The 17,587-nt window shown below is 43.5% G+C and overlaps 2 protein-coding genes across 9 annotated transcripts in view; one reads left to right on the forward strand and one right to left on the reverse strand.

Moving 5' to 3' along the window:
• LOC106584283 (ras-specific guanine nucleotide-releasing factor RalGPS2) overlaps positions 1-17,587 on the reverse strand; it is a 158,425-nt gene that overhangs the window by 31,478 nt on the left and 109,360 nt on the right. The window lies entirely within an intron of this gene.
• Positions 2,124-17,587, forward strand: part of LOC106584284 (angiopoietin-related protein 1) — a 35,506-nt gene continuing 20,042 nt past the window's right edge. The window contains exon 1 of the mRNA XM_014169355.2: positions 2,124-2,552. The gene's annotated coding sequence lies outside the window, so the exon portion shown is untranslated. The remainder of the gene's footprint in view (positions 2,553-17,587) is intronic.

Here is a 17,587-nt window from a genome sequence, read left to right on the forward strand (position 1 = left end):
GTCAAGCACAGAGGCACCGAGTTTTAAGGTAGGCCTTGAAATACATCCACAGGTACACCTCCAATTGACTCAAATGATGTCAATAGCCTATCAGAAGCTTCTAAAGCCATGACATTTTCTGGAATTTGCCAAGCTGTTTAAAAGGCACAGTCAACTTAGTGTAAGTAAACTTCTGGAATTGTGATACAGTGAATTATACGTGAAATAATCTGTCTGTAAACAATTGTTGGAAAAATGACTTGTGTCATGCACAAAGTAGATGTCCTAACCGACTTGCCAGAACTATAGTTTGTTAACAAGAAATTTGTGGAGTGGTTGAAAAATGAGTTTTAATGAGTTTTAATGACTCCAACCTGTGATATCTCATATCTATCCATCTATCTATATATCCTCCTTTCCTTTCCTCTCCCCTGATCCCCCTCTTCTCATTCCAGTGTTCTATCTGGAAGTGTGTCTGACATGAAGAGAACTCCCCATCTAGTGGGATATTATCAACCGGTCTGGCAACCAGAAAAATCCCTTTCTCCAAAACATGCAAATCATCGGCTCTCTCTCTCGGACATCGCACATGGTTGGGGAGAGGGAGAGGAGGGGATGGAAAGGTGAGAGAGGGAGGGAGAGGGGAGAAGAGGGTCTCTCCTTCCCATCTCTCTACAAATCAGTGTGACACACACACACCACACAGCTATGTATATTACAGTGTCTAAAGGCCTGCACAAACTGTACGATTTTATTTGGCTGTCTTGCCACAATTTTGCCGTGGCAGAACCAAATTTCCATGTTGTAAACGATTGCCAGACGTCTTGGCTTGTTCAGTCTGACAGGGTCTAGTTCTGACGATGAAGTACCACTACGTGCGGTCGTAGGCTCCGACAAAGTTCTGGCAAAATGTTTTGCCTTTATCGTGTACTGTGGTTGGTGTTACAAGCCGATCCCGGTGACTGACCAACAGGAACACGGCCGGCGTTGTGCTGAAAATCTCCCCCCTGCCAGAATCCCTCCCCCCTTCGTGTTCTTCATTGCTGCGACTTGCTTGCTAGTTGAGATTTCTGTTCTTCACTCAGTTTGGATGTTTGTTTCAAGTGTATGTGGCAGTTCTAGCTTGTATGGCGCCCTGGGCGAACCCCCCCGTGCCACCCCGGCAAGATGCCGCCCTGGGTGGCTTCCCATGACACCCGTACCTAAATCCGCTACTGATTTGTATTAGTCTATAAATAAATCTCTTTGCCAAAATGTATCTCTCCCATGTCTTAGTCAACTAGTATTTTTGAAAGTGTAAGGATAATAATTCAGCCATAGTTGTTCTGAAATGTTTATTGCAGAAAGTATTGTTTGTATGTGAAAACTACTTCTAAGATGTATACTTTCAGTTTTTTACAAACTCACTTTGCTTACACTGCTGGTACATGCGCAGATCAAATGCACCACTGCAGTTGACATAGCCTACGTTGGCTGACGTAGCATCGCAAGCCAATCGCAGAATGTGATGACAAACCTGAAGCAAATTATACAATCTGGCCAGGTTGATATCAATGTCTTCATTTGGTAACATCTCACAGCGTGACATGTAATAATGGTAAAAGACTGAATCTGATGCACAGCGTGGATTGGCCTTAAAGGAAGATGCAGTAAACCGTACACCACACCGGTATAACTGTGGCACAGCATGAACATACACTACAGCCTGGGAAGAGAGGAGAGGGATGGAGGGAGTCTTATGGACTTGCACACAGAAGGAGTCTAAGCAGAGGAGTTAGCCAGAGAGAAGCTGCTGTCTGGTAATTGAGGGTTACTAATAGGATGGGGGTTACAGGGGCAGACGTGGACTTGAATATATGGTGCATTAAAGGGAATGTGTGCGTGTTGTCCTTACCCCCAACCAAACCCTCCTTGTGTGAGTTCAAACAGATTTTGTTGAAAGTTTCTGCAACTGCTTTTTTTCTCTTTCTTTCCTTAAAAAAGCAGGGCAGGAGGGCTGGAGGATGTGAAACTTAAGGAGGAGGTTCTTCTGACACCCCCTCTCTTTTTCAGACCAATGACATCAGAGGTGGGCTGGCACGTTCTAAAAAAGACGAAGGGAGAAATGGAGGGGAAAAACAGCCTCCCTCTTCCACACCCTCTTCCTCCCTCCCTTCAGTCTCCATCCAATCCTTTGTGAAAACCTTGAGGCACCAGGCGTCGGAGCTCAGTGTGTTGAAGTAGCCGCTAGTTCAGCCAGGCTCCAGACAGGCTCCAGACAGAGCTCCAGCTCTAACCCCTAACCCCAGCCTCACTGAGCCCACAGAGAGGAGACTTTGCTGGGCAGCAGGCTGCAGACAGAAGGCCTCTGGACTCGGGCTCTCTAGGAGGGGGACCGGTTGAGATCCCAGGACAGAGGGAGTAGAGTGGGTGAGAGAGCCAGAGATGAGCCCCTGTGTGAGATGGGAGATATGCACATGAGCAGAGCTTGAGGAGGGGACTGAACCGGAGCACGAGGCTCTCTGAGCACTGCCTGACTAACGACACAGACATACATCTGCAGGACACACTCTCTCACAAACAAACACACAAAGGTAAGCAGCTGCATGTCTCAGAGTTTGTCTCCCCCCCACCCTCTCTATTGTGTAGCTATGTGAGCAGCTGGGAGAGCTCTGCAGGAGAGGTTAGGATGTTCTGTGAGGCAGTTATTTTCTGTCTGCAAAAGAGTCAGAAAGTTTATCAACACTCCGCTTCACCAGAGGACTGGGATCTAGATCTGAACAGCTTTACTGTGAGGCTGGTTGTACATAGTGTACAGTGGGAGTAAGAGGGACACCTCTGACAAAGAGGCTGCGACAGACAGGCTGTATTCGGACGTCACTCAAGATTTGAGTTGGACTTCAGGAGAGAAGGGAGCTAGCCACACAGGTGCTCAGCAACAGGTAGCCTGCTTCACTGTAAATGTCCATTCACTGCTGCTGGGCTCTTTACCGGGCTACTGAAACTTTACCTTTCAAACAACCACTAGTTAAATAAAGTGCATGTCTTTCACTGGAGTAACTCCCTGTTGAGCTGGACTGTTTCCATAACTCTATTATTCAAGAGGAGAGGGAGGAAGAGAGGAGAGAGAGACCCATGGTCCTGTTTATTTCTCTAAGCTTTGGTTTCCTAATACCCGCTCTGCCTGTCCTAGGGCTGGTAGTGCAGAATGAGAAATGGTTGTTAAATTAACCAGGATAGATTAGGGTTATGTAAATAAGTCACAACCTAATGAGGCTAGATGACACAAACGTACCCACTTGGATTTTGTGGCTTCATCAAGAGTGCCTGGGGTTGTTTCTGAGTGAATAGAAAGTCCCATTCATGGCGTCTTGTTTGAAGAAAAACAACCCTGATAATAGAATGTAATTGTACTCTGACCATGTCCTGCTGCAGTCAACGCTACCCTGCATCCAAACATCCACCAGGGTCATGCAGCATCTCTAAACCTCACCATGACACTAACAGCATCAGTCTGCTAGCGCTCATATTGCCACTCACAATTATGTTAAACTGCTTTCACTTATACATGCTCTACTCTGTCAGTGAGATCCATGGAAAACTCTCCCCGCTCACTGAGGATGCACATCTGTTAATGCTGTACGACTGGAGATAGGGAACTCGCGTACAAACGCATGCGCACACAGCCACAGAGTTCACATAGGCAGTATTAACAACAGCTAAAGCAAACATGAGGGCAGGACTAAATGTTCTGAAAATGTTTCGTGAGGACGAGTGTTTTTCAACAAGCGATAAAACAAAGAGCAAATCACGGCCCTAAATCATCTGACAGACAGAGCGACAGGGAGGGAGGGGGAGGAGGGGAGAGGGACTTTCCCAGTCAAGTGTCATCAGAGAAGACCCCGTGCTTCCCAGCAACACACATTGACTGGACATCCAGGTTTGGAGACGATTTCAAACTTAAGACATTTGAGGAGTAGGGTCTATTCATATGGGATTCCTGAGAAACTCAAAACACACACCGTGGTGTCAGTCCACAAACACAGTTAGCAGCTCTCGCTCTGACCACAATACCACAGCTACAAAACACACAACGCTCCACTGAGCCTGCCTGTCACAGGGAGTAATCCACACTTTATTAAGCAAATAAAAACTCTACATTCATTTAAGTCAGCCGTTACCTGCACCAATGGAAAGAACAGAGGATATAAGAGATGAAGAGGTATATACCGAGCTCATACATGGATCTGTTATGTGTTATGGATGAATCAGACAGCGATGAGTCAAAACTACTCTGGTAGGAAAGGAAAGAGGGAGCGAGAAGGGAGAGGACAGCGGGAGGCAAGACACAGGCACACACACAACCAAGAGTCAGAGGACACTGTGTGTGTGTCTAATAGGTAACATATGTGCAGAGGTTTTTAGTAGCATGGTGACTGACAGAGCAGTAAAAATAACAACACCAGAGGATTAACAGTTCCGCTCCAACATAAAACACACTGCATTATCCACCCTATAGGTACTGGAGGGTCACACACACACACCTTGTTATCTTGAGAGTGAGTGTGTGTGATGGAGAGAGTAAGTAGGCCTTGTATGAACCCAAGCTAACCCTAGACACAGCAGTCAGCACTCAACGACGTATACACAAACACGGAAAAGCCCACAAAGGAGCTTGGGTGTGTGTGTGTGTGTGTGTGTGTGTGTGTGTGTGTGTGTGTGTGTGAGTGAGAGAGAGAGACCGACCTACTAGGGCTTATGCCTCACAAAGAGTAATTGATTATGGTGTGGGGGTGAAGGCAGAGTGGGACCACACCCTACTACTCTGCGAACCCCACATTTGACTTCTGACCTGAAACTCGTCTAGGGTTCCCGTTTAAACGCAGTGGAAGAACCAAAACATTTCGACTCCAGTGTGGTGTAGGGCTGTGGAAGAAATCTCTGTAAGAAGGCTTTTTGGGTTTGGGAGATCAAACCAAAGGCCCAGACACATGTCCTTGTGGCTCCCTTCCTCTTTTTCCCTACTTCCCTCTGTTTTATCCTACAGACCGGCTCCAGGACCAATTAGAGTTTAGACGGACTATTTCACAAGGACATTTTCTCCCTCTCTACCCCTCATTCTCTCCCCCCCTCCTCTATAATCTCACTTACCCCCGTCCTCCACATCTCCTCCTTCATCGCTGGTTCTATCAGTTAGTATGACAGGGTGTCTAGCATGTGGAGGTTGCCTGGGTTGTTGCCTGCTCTGATTAATTGCTAACATGTTTCAGGGGCGTGAGAGTGAGAGCGCAAACGAGACCGAGCGAGAGAGCGGATCATATTTGTGTTTGGGAAGGGCTGTGTTTTTATGAGACCGTGTGTGAACAGTAGGATCTTGACAGGATCAAGTTTGTAGTAGAGTTTTTTTACAGCTGTGCTTCTAAAGCATCCTGTCCTCCTCTTCTGATCCCTATATTTTTTCCTCCTCCTGCTGTTATTTCTAGTGATGTAGAGTATCTGTTGTGTGTTTATTTTGGGGGGGGAGCAGAAAGGGAAAGGCTGAAGGCCAGACGGGATGTTGGAAGCTGGAGCCGCGAGGCTGGGAAATACATTGGCTATAAAAATATAAATCAATATTTTTTTAATATGCCCCTTCTCTTCCTGGTTCTGCCATCCATCAGACTAGAGACTGACACATAGGCACGACCCGTATCCAAATCTGCAGGCTTCAATAAAAATGAATGGAAAAGAGAGACACCATCCAGCCATATACAGTACCATTCAAAAGTTCTGACATATCTACTCATTAAAGGGTTTTTCTTTATTTGTACTATTTTTTACATTGTAGAATAATAGTGAAGACATCAAAACTATGAAATAACACACATGGAATCATGTATATATTTTATATTTGAGATTCTTCTAAGTAGCCACCCTTTGCCTTGACAGCTTTGCACACGCTTGGCACTCTCAAACAGCTTAGTGAGGTAGTCACCTGGAATGCATTTTAATAAACAGGTGTGCCTTGTTAAAAGTTCATTTGTGGAATTTCGTTCCTTCTTAATGTGTTTGAACCTATCAGTTATGTTGTGACAAGGTAGGGGTGGTATACAGAAGATAACCCTATTTGGTAAAAGACTAAGTCCATATTATGGCAAGAACAGCTCAAATAAGCAAAGAGAAATGACAGTCCATCATTACTTTAAAACAATCTGGAAAAGTTCAGTCGCAAAAACCATCAAGAGCTATAATGAAACTGTCTCTTTTGAGAAACGCCACAGGAAAGGAAGACCCAGAGTTACCTCTGCTGCAGAGGATGTTAGAGTGAAATGCTTCACAGAGTTCAATTAACAGACACATCAACATCAACTGTTCAGAGGAGACTGCGTGAATCAGGCCTTCATAGTCGAATTGCTGCAAAGCAACCACTACGAAACGACACCAATAAGAAGAGACTTGCTTGGGCCAAGAAACACGAGCAATGGACATTAGACCGGTGGAAATCCTTTGGTCGGATGAGTCCAAATTTGAGATTTTTGGTTCCAACCGACGTGTCTTTGTGAGACGTAGAGTAGGTGAACAGATGACTGCCACATGTGTGGTTCCCACCGTGAAGCATGGAGGTGGTGTGATGGTGCTTTTCTGGTGACACGGTCTGTGATTTATTTAGAATTCAAGGCACACTTAACCAGCATGGCTCCCACAGCATTCTGCAGCAATATGCCATCCCATTTGTTTTTCAACAGGACAACGACCCAAAACACACCGCCAGGCTGTGAAAGGAATATTTGACCAAGAAGGAGAGTGATGGAGTGCTGCATCGGATGACCTGGCCTCCACAATTACCCAACCTCAACCCAATTGAGATGGTTTGGGATGAGTTGGACCGCAGAGTGAAGGAAAAGCAGCCAACAAGTGCTAAGCATACACTACCGGTCAAAAGTTTTAGAACACCCCCATTTTTCTATTTTTTTTATTGAAATTTAAGCAGCTCAAGTCCAGTGAATAACCTGAAATGGTATAAAGTGTTAAACTGCCAGAGGTAATTAACACACACACACACACACAGTTTAAGTCGGAAGTTTACATACACCTTAGCCAAATACATTTAAAATCCGTTGTTCACAATTCCTGACATTTAATCCAAGTAAAAATTCCCCGTCTTAGGTCAGTCAGGATCACCACTTTATTTTAAGAATGTGAAATGTCAGAATAATAGTAGAAAGAATGATTTCAGCTTTTATTTCTTTCATCACATTCCCAGTGGGTCAAAAGTTTACATGCTACCAAGTACTAATTGAGTGTATTGCCTTTAAATTGTTTAACTTGGGTCAAATGTTTTGGGTAGCCTTCCACAAGCTTCCCACAATAAGTTGGGTGAATTTTGGCCCATTCTACCTGACAGAGCTGGTGTAACTGAGTCAGGTTTGTAGGCCTCCTTGCTCGCACACGCTTTTTCAGCTCTGCCCACAAATCTTCTATAGGATTGAGGTCAGGGCTTTGTGATGGCCACACAAATACCTTGACTTTGTTGTCCTTAAGCCATTTTGCCACAACTTTGGAAGTATGCTTGGGGTCATTGTCCATTTGGAAGACCCATTTGCGACCAAGCTTTAACTTCAAGACTGATGTCTTGAGATGTTGCTTCAATATATCCACATAATTTTCTTTCCTCATGATGCCATCTACTTTGTGAAGTGCACCAGTCCTACCTGCAGAAAAGCACACCGACGCTGTCACCCCCGTTCTTCACAGCTGGGATGGTGTTCTTCAGCTTGCAAGCGATCCCCTTTTCCCCTCCAAACATACATGGCCGAACAGTTCTATTTTTGTTTCATCAGACCGGAGGACATTTCTCCAAAAAGTACGGTCTTTGTCCCCATGTGCAGTTGCAAATCGTAGTCTGGCTTTTTTATGGTGGTTTTGGAGCAGTGGCTTCTTCCTTGCTGAGCGGTCTTTCAGGTTATGTCGATATATGACTCGTTTTACTGTGGATATAGATACTTTTGTACCGGTTTCCTCCAGCATCTTCACAAGGTCCTTTGCTGTTGTTCTGGAATTGATTTGCACTTTTCGCACCAAAGTACGTTCATCTCTAGGAGACAGAACACGTCTCCTTCTTGAGCGGTTTGACGGCTACGTGGTCCCATGGTGTTTATACTTGCGTACCATATTTTGTATAGATGATTTTGGTTCCTTCAGGCGTTTGGAAATTGCTCCCAAGGATGAACCAGACTTGTGAAGGTCTACAATTTTTTTCACTGAGGTCTTGGCCGATTTCTTTTGATTTTCCCATGATGTCAAACAAAGAGGCACTGAGTTTGAAGGTAGGCCTTGAAATACATCCACAGGTACACCTCCAATTGACTCAAATGATGTCAATTAGCCTATCAGAAGCTTCTAAAGCCATGACATCATTTTCTGGAATTTCCCAAGCTGTTAAAAGGCACAGTCAACTTAGTGTATGTAAACTTCTGACCCACTGGAATTGTGATACAGTGAAATAATCGGTCTGTAAACAATTGTTGGAAAAATTACTTGTGTCATGCACAAAGTAGATGTCCTACCTGACTTGCCAAAACTATAGTTTGTTAAAAAGAAATGTGTGGAGTGTTTGAAAAACGAGTTTTAATTATTCCAACCTAAGTGCATGTAAACTTCCGACTTCAACTGTGTGTGTGTGTGTATATATATATATATATATATATATATATATATATATATATATATATATATATAAAATTTATGTTACCAAATACTGAAAAGCAATGTACAGTCGTGGCCAAAAGTTTTGGCAATGACACAAATTTTCACAAAGTCTGCTGCCTCAGTGTCTTTAGATATTTTTGTCAGATGTTACTATGGAATACTGAAGTATAAGCATTTCATGAGTGTCAAAGGCTTTTATTGACAATTACATGACAATTCATGGCTGTGTTCTTAGGCAAAATTGTTATAAAAACAGGCCTTTTTCAGGAAACAAGTAATGGGTTAACAACTTACAGCTGTTCTGCAGCAATGGAAGTAAATTAAGCCTAGAAAGTTGATGCTAACAATTCCTACAGGTGTCCCAACTTTTGTTGATTACTTAAAAACCCTCTGTCTGCATAAAAGCAGTGTTGGTACAGACTGTTACTACACCCTTTTAAGCATTATTTGGACAGTATTGTAATGCAGGAAGTAGTATATTGCTATCATAATGGTGAGAAAAAGGCAATTAACAAAGGAAGACAGACAGACCATTATAACCCTTAAAAGTGTAGGTCTTTAGAGAAATTGCAAAGAAAGCCAAGGTGTCAGTGAGTACAGTTTCCTACACCAACAAAAGTCACTTTGAAACTGGATGAAACTCTGGACAGGAAGAGGTCTGGCAGACCCAAAACCAAGTTTCTGAGAGTTAACCTCTCTGGGGTATGTGGGACGCTAGCCGTGGGATGCCCACTTGCCAACAGCCAGTGAAATAGCAGGGCGCCAAATTCAAAACAACAAAAATCTCATAATTCAAATTTCTCAAAACATACAAGTATTATACACCATATGAAAGATAAACTTCTCGTTAATCCAACCACAGTGTCCTAACTAATGGACTGTCATTTCTCTTTGCTAATTTGAGCTGCTCTTGCCATAATATGGACTTGGTCTTTTACCAAATAGGGCTATCTTCTGTATACCACCCCTACCTTGTCACAACAACTGATAGGCTCAAACGCATTAAGAAGGAAAGAAATTCCATAAATTAACTTTTAACAAGGCACACCTGTTAATTAAAATGCATTCCAGGTGACTACTTCACTAAGCTGGTTGAGAGAATGCCAAGAGTGTGCAAAGCTGTCAAGGCAAAGGGTGGCAACTTTGAAGAATCTCAAATATAAAATATATAGTTTGATTTGTTTACACTTTTTTGATTACTACATGATTCCATGTGTGTTATTTCATGGTTTTGATGTCTTCGCTATTATTCTACAATGTAGAAAATAGTACAAATAAATTAAAACCCTTGAATGAGTAGGTGTGTCCAAACTTTTGAATGGTACTGTATATAAATATGTTATTTAAGTGATAATGCCTGAGAAGCCGGTGTTTGGAGGATATATTGGCACAGGTATTGTTAGCTAGCAACCAAGGGAGAAGAACGTTGCCACCCAGCATGGCAATGGAACTTTTAGAATGAACGACTGGGTCGCATCCATAGAGGCAGAACAGAAAGTCTGAACGACTGAGTCGCGTCTCTGGCAACCAAACCAAAAGAAAAACGTGCATATTCAAATAATGATTGACATATTTTCATTAAAAACTTTATTTTGATTAATTTATTCATACTATTTCATCCTTCCACAAGATATAGTCCTGACACAAATCTAAGGTTGCTACCCAAGCCAGCTGGTCGTTCGTTCCATCGGTTCGGTTGCCAGAGACGCGACCCAGACGTTCAGTCTTTTTGGACGCGACCCAGTCATTCGTTTGAAATGTTCCATTGCCATACCGGCTGGCAACGTTCTTATCCCTTACTTGCTAGCTAGCCGACTAAGAGGCACGTCAAACAGTGCAGCCAAAATAACAACAATAGCTCCATTTACATTTGTTTAAGCTGTTTTCTAGTGACATTTATTTTTGATACATCCATAACAATAAGCTAATGAGGCACGATTTAGCATGGCATAGAAAATGTGCTCTCTCGTAAGAACACTGTTGTTCAGAGGTAGCAGCACACAGCTAACACAATCACTTAAAACTGAAGCTGGAAAGACTGCAAACTAGCTGCACGCTTAATTTTACCTGTTTTCTATTGATAGTGCTTTGTATATACACAAACAAAAAATTATGCTGATTCATGATTTCGACAGGCTGAGAAAAGCTGCCTACCTGTGTCTCATCCCGACACGTTCATTACGATGGGAGAGCTGGAGATCGAATTTAAATATTGTTGCAAATGTCGTAGAGACACACAGCAATGTTTACACAAATCACCGTTGTTGAAAACTAAATAATAAATTGCCTGGCTGGGCTGATGAGACAGTGGATTGCGCAGTCAGACGGAACAGAGTAAATAGGCATTTTAACATTAGATTTAGCCGGTGGTAACTTGTGGAATAGACACTGGCTAGAATGCGGTTTTAACCAATCAGCAATCAGGATTAGACCCACCAGTTGAATAAATCTCTATATATGGCTCTGGCGCCATGTGATATATTTGCCAGTTTAACCTCTGGTTAAGCAATAGGCCCGAGGTGGTGTGGTAAATGGACAATATACCACGGCTAAGGGCTGTTCTTAGGCACGACGTAACGCGGAGTACCTGAACACAGCCCTTTACTCATATACCACAAACCCCTGATGTGCCTTATTGCCTTTATAAACTGGTTACAAACGTAATTAGAGCAGTAAAAATAAAATGTTTTGTCCAATGGTATACGGTCTGATATACCACAGCTATCAGCCAAATCAGCATTCAGGGCTCGAACCACCCAGTTTATAATCAACTTTAACCCTGGTCTATAAACCCTGTGAGAATAGTGTGGTAAGAGCCAGAAGGCTGATCCTGTTGGTAGCAGCAGTGAGGACTGCAGATCTTTAAACAATCCTTCTCATTCATGATTTTTAGAGTGAGTGGCTAAAGCAGCTCCTGTCATTTCCTCTGGCTGAGGCTGCTGTGATTTCACTTACCACAGATATACGCACTGTGTGGTGTGGTTTCACCCTAATCCCTTCTCTACTCACAGCCAGTCTGCGAAATTTCCTTTCGTAGGATAGCCGGAGGCAAAGTCATTATTATCCGTCAGGTGATTGGTTGTGCCTTCTTGGGTGTGTGACATCACTCTGAGCCCTAACCAAAACAATGGCGTACAATCTCTCCCCTCAGATCTAAAAACCAGTAGTAAACACCAACTTCAATGACAGTTATCTTAAAATTAAAAAGACATAGCTATCTAATATTAACCCAACGATTTTGTCGCCGAGGAGGGTTTGTTAACTAGTATTTTCTTATAAAAGCTCAGTTAATGCTAGCTAGCTAACGTTAGATAAACCGTGTTTATACTAGGGAGCACAGACAAGTCACATGGGCTTCAGGAGCCAGCTGGTTAGATATTATTCCACCATGGACAACAACTGGCTACTAGTTGGTTTTCACTAAAATATGTTCAACTCCTAGGTTGTTTATCCACTGACCACCGCATTTAGGAGGATAGCTAAATTACTGAAATGTAGCCAACTAATCGTGAAACATTTGGGTTAACTTACTCATATCAAGCAACAGACAGTTTGTGGAAAGGTAAAAATAACAATAGTGGACAGTGAAACTAAATAGATTGGTAGCTAGCTGGTGAGGCTTTCATTAATTTCACAAATAATTAAGCTGAACCTGGGTTTCCCAAGTTGTTCAGTGCTTACTGCTCATGCAGATTAGCAAGCTTAAACAGACGGCTCCGCAGTGCAGTCACACACCCAAGGCGGTTCAATCAATCACTCAACATAACTGATCAATATTAATGACTTTGCCTCCGGCCATCATAAAAATATTTTGCAGCCGATCTGGCACTGGACCCAAAATGTTCGACCACCACAACACAGCCCTGGAATGTGGGAGATCAGATGCCAAGGGGAGAGGAGGTAGAGGTGTTGAGTGGGGGGCTCAGAGCTAGGGTTGCAAAATTCCGGGAACTTTCAATAAATTCCCTGGTTTTCCAGAAATCCTGGTCAAAGGATTCCAGATTTTCTGGTTATTCCCTTCTGATTCTGGGAATTCTCCAACCGGAATTTTAGAAAAAAAAACAGGGAATTTATTTAACTTTCTCGGAATTTCGCAACCCTACTCAGAGCACAGGGTGGGGCTGGGCCCGTGTCTAGGGTGATTGGTTGCTGGAGCTGGCAGGGTTGGCACGCCAGTGAACAGCTTACTACATCACGGCAGAAATCTCTAAGATCCAAAGCCACAAAACTCCCAGAACACCAACCCACAGTCCTGTTAAGAGCCACACTAGCCACATAGCTAAAACAAGACTAGAAGGGCTAATGAGGCAGGAAACTGATACTAGAGCTGCCTGCCATGGAGCATGTAACACAGTGGCAGTCACAGGAGGTTGAGGAGTGGGTGGTAATTTGTCTAGTATAGATGAGGTAGCTGGGTAGAGGGGGCTATTGAATCCTGGGCTGTAGCCCTATATTGGCCCTGGGCTGAGGCAATCATTTATACAGTAATACTGTAACAGAGAGAAAGGGAGAGATGTAAGATAGTGTCTCTTGTCCCGTGAATGCTCCATTAACAGTCCATGTGTGTGTACGTGAATGGGAGCATATGGCTAAGAGCGAGACCGAGGTTTCAGGCCAAAGTCATAGGTCAGCTGCCTATTAATAACCTTTAGTAAGGTGAGCAGCCAGCGGAAAGTGACGGAGGTCACCCTGTTTCCATCGTGTAAGACTGGGAAGAGGGAGACAGGCCAGGGCAGTTCCAGAACACGAAGGCACAGTTACAACACACACACACACACACGTGGATGCACACGCACACCATCACACTCCTAAGGCTAGTTTTCCTTTGGCTGGGGTTAGACGCTGCGACATCTGTTAGGGGGATACGTGAGCCATTGGCTGTGGACCAGGAGCCAAAAACACTTCTTTTTATTGAATTTAGAGAGGTTGAAGGAAAAAGAAAAGGCTTCTAACAAGTTGAGAAGGGGGAGAAAAGGAAAGGTTGTGATTTCTAACTGGCTGTGTTTTGCGCTTTTCTAAGGTCTGTTCATCTCCCCTCACTACTGTCACCACCCATTAACTACTACAGCCTCAATACTGACCCATAGAGTGAGGGAGGAGCAGACCGGTCAGGGACAAAGGGGGAGAAAGCCAGAAGAAAGATGTAGAACAGTGTTGCATCAGTACTACAGTGGGGCAAAAAAGTACTTAGTCAGCCACCAATTGTGCAAGTTCTCCCACTTAAAAAGATGAGGCCTGTAATTTTCATCATAGGTACACGTCAACTATGACAGACAAAATGAGGGAAAAAAATCCAGAAAATCACATTGTAGGATTTTTTATGAATTTATTTGCAAATTATGGTGGAAAATAAGTATTTGGTCACCTACAAACAAGCAAGATTTCTGGCTCTCACAGACCTGTAACAACTTCTTTAACCTGTTATGGCTAGGGGGCAGTATTTTCACGGCTGGATAAAAAACGTACCCGATTTAATCTGGTTACTACTCCTGCCCAGTAACTAGAATATGCATATAATTATTGGCTTTGGATAGAAAACACCCTAAAGTTTCTAAAACTGTTTGAATGGTGTCTGTGAGTATAACAGAACTCAAATGGCAGGTCAAAACCTGAGAGATCCCTTTACAGGAAGTGGCCTGTCTGACCATTTCTTGAACTTCTTTGCCATCTCTATCTTTTACAAAGGATCTCTGCTCTAACGTGACACTTCCTACGTCTTCCATGGGCGCTCAGAGCCCGGGAAAAAACAGAATGTCGTCATCCCAGCCCCAGGCTGAAACACATTATCGCCTTTCTCAAGTGGCCGATCAAGGGACTGTGGGCTTAGGCGCGTGCCCTGGCCGCCCCGTCTTTGTGATTTTTCCTCTGTTTGCCGAAAAGGAGATTCCCGGTCGGAATATTATCGCTTTTTACGAGATAAATTGCATAAAAATTGATTTTAAACAACGGTTGACATGCTTCGAAGTACGGTAATGGAATATTTAGAATTTTTTTGTCACGAATTGCGCCATGCGCGCGACCCTGATTTACCATTTCGGATAGTGTCTGGGACGCACGAACAAAACGCCGCTATTCGGATATAACGATGGATTATTTTGGACCAAACCAACATTTGTTATTGAAGTAGCAGTCCTGGGAGTGCATTCTGACGAAGACAACAAAAGGTAATCAAACTTTTATAATAGTAAATCTGATATTGGTGAGTGCTAAACTTGCCGGGTGTCTAAATAGCTAGCCCGTGATGGCTGGGCTATGTACTTAGAATATTGCAAAATGTGCTTTCACCAAAAAGCTATTTTAAAATCGGACATATCGAGTGCATAGAGGTCTGTATCTATAATTCTTAAAATAATTGTTATGCTTTTTGTGAACGTTTATCGTGAGTAATTTAGTAAATTGTTAGCAAATTCCCCGGAAGTTTGCGGGGGGTATGCTAGTTCTGAACGTCACATGCAATTGTAAAAAGCTGTTTTTTGATATAAATATGAACTTGATTGAACAAAACATGCATGTATTGTATAACATAATGTCCTAGGTGTGTCATCTGATGAAGATCATCAAAGGTTAGTGCTGCATTTAGCTGTCTTCTGGGTTTTTGTGACATTATATGCTAGCTTGAAAAATGGGTGTCTGATTATTTCTGGCTTGGTACTCTGCTGACATAATCTAATGTTTTGCTTTCGCTGTAAAGCCTTTTTGAAATCGGACAGTGTGGTTAGATAAAGGAGAGTCTTGTCTTTAAAATGCTGTGAAATAGTCATATGTTTGAAAAATTGAAGTTTTTGTATTTTTGAGGAATTTGTAATTCGCGCCACGCCTATCATTGGATATTGGAGCAGGTGTTCCGCTAGCGGAATGTCTAGATGTAAGAGGTTAAGAGGCTCCTCTGTCCTCCACTCGTTACCTGTATTAATGGCACCTGTTTGAACTTATCAGTATAAAAGACACCTGTCCACAACCTCAAACAGTCACACTCCAAACTCCACTATGGCCAAGACCAAAGAGCTGTCAAAAGGACACCAGAAACAAAATTGTAGACCTGCACCAGGCTGGGAAGACTGAATCTGCAATAGGTAAGCAGCTTGGTTTGAAGAAATCAACGGTGGGAGCAATTATTAGGAAATGGAAGACATACAAGACCACTGATAATCTCCCTTGATCTGGGGCTCCACGCAAGATCTCACCCCGTGGGGTCAAAATGATCACAAGAACGGTGAGCAAAAATCCCAGAACCACACAGGGGGACTTAGTGAATGACCTGCAGAGAGCTGGGACCAAAGTAACAAAGCCTACCATCAGTAACACACTACGCCGCCAGGGACTCAAATCCTGCAGTGCCAGACGTGTGCCCCTGCTTAAGCCAGTACATGTCCAGGCCCGTCTGAAGTTTGCTAGAGAGCATTTGGATGATCCAGAAGAGGATTGGGAGAATGTCATATGGTCAGATGAAACCAAAATAGAACTTTTTGGTAAAAACTCAACTCGTCGTGTTTGGAGGACAAAGAATGCTGAGTTGCATCCAAAGAACACCATACCTACTGTGAAGCATGGGGGTGGAAACATCATGCTTTGGGGCTGTTTTTCTGCAAAGGGACCAGGACGACTGATCCGTGTAAAGGAAAGAATGAATGGGGCCATGTATCGTGAGATTTTGAGTGAAAACCTCCTTCCATCAGCAAGGGCATTGAAGATGAAACGTGGCTGGGTCTTTCAGCATGACAATGATCCCAAACACACCGCCCGGGCAACGAAGGAGTGGCCTAGCCAGTCTCCAGATCTCAACCCCATAGAAAATCTTTGGAGGGAGTTGAAAGTCCGTGTTGCCCAGCGACAGCCCCAAAACATCACTGCTCTAGAGGAGATCTGCATGGAGGAATGGGCCAAAATACCAGCAACAGTGTGAGAAAACCTTGTGAAGACTTACAGAAAACATTTGACCTGTGTCATTGCCAATAAAGGGTATATAACAAAGTATTGAGAAACTTTTGTTATTGACCAAATACTTATTTTCCACCATAATTTGCAAATAAATTCATTAACAATCCTACAATGTGATTTTCTGGATTTTCTTTTCTCATTTTGTCTGTCATAGTTGATGTGTACCCATGATGAAAATTACAGGCCTCTCATCTTTTTAAGTGGGAGAACTTGCACAATTGGTGGCTGACTAAATACTTTTTTGCCCCACTGTATAAGTGGTTGTTGAGGTGTAGTCCTGCTTCAGAGGTGTTGGGTCAAATGCAGAAGACATTTCAGTTGAAGGCATCCAGTTGTACAACTGACTAGTTATCCCCCTTCCCCTTTATGGAGAGACAGCCAGGGAGATGAGAAGTGTATGACCCACTTTCTCCAGTTCCAACTCTCCATCTAACAGTCAGCTTTTACCTGTTTGCCTGCCTCCCCCCTCCCCCCATGAGGCTCTGGGTGTTCTGTGCAGGTCGGAGTTGTTTTGGTTTAGTCGGCTCTGGTTGGTCTGCTTTCATCTGGCTTTGATGTCTAACTGAAAGAGACACGTCTCTTCTTCATCTTCTCTCTACACTAACCTCTCCAACCTCCACCAGTCTCTGGCTGTGTCCCAAATGGCCACCCTAGAGCCCTATGCGCCCTGGTCAAAATGTGTGCACTAAATAGGGAATAGGTTGCCATTTGGGACCTAACCCATCTACATTCTGCCCCCCTGCTACAGACGTGCTCTTCCTGTAGGCCTTCACGAGGCGTTAAGACACAGTGTACTGACACAGAGTACAGGCCACTTACAGGTCTGGTCAGAATGCTCTACTGCTGTGGTGTACATAGAAAGATAGAGCGGGAGAGAGTCAGAGAGAAATAAATAATGTAATGACAGTGGTAGGTATGTCTGCTGTTCAGTGTGCATTAGTTTGTTTGTCTCAAAGGGAGCCTGATAATGGAGCAGTATGGACATGGATGAAGGAGCTGCTAA

The sequence above is a fragment of the Salmo salar genome, chromosome ssa23 (assembly GCF_905237065.1).
Source record: "Salmo salar chromosome ssa23, Ssal_v3.1, whole genome shotgun sequence".
Classification (NCBI taxonomy): domain Eukaryota; kingdom Metazoa; phylum Chordata; class Actinopteri; order Salmoniformes; family Salmonidae; genus Salmo; species Salmo salar.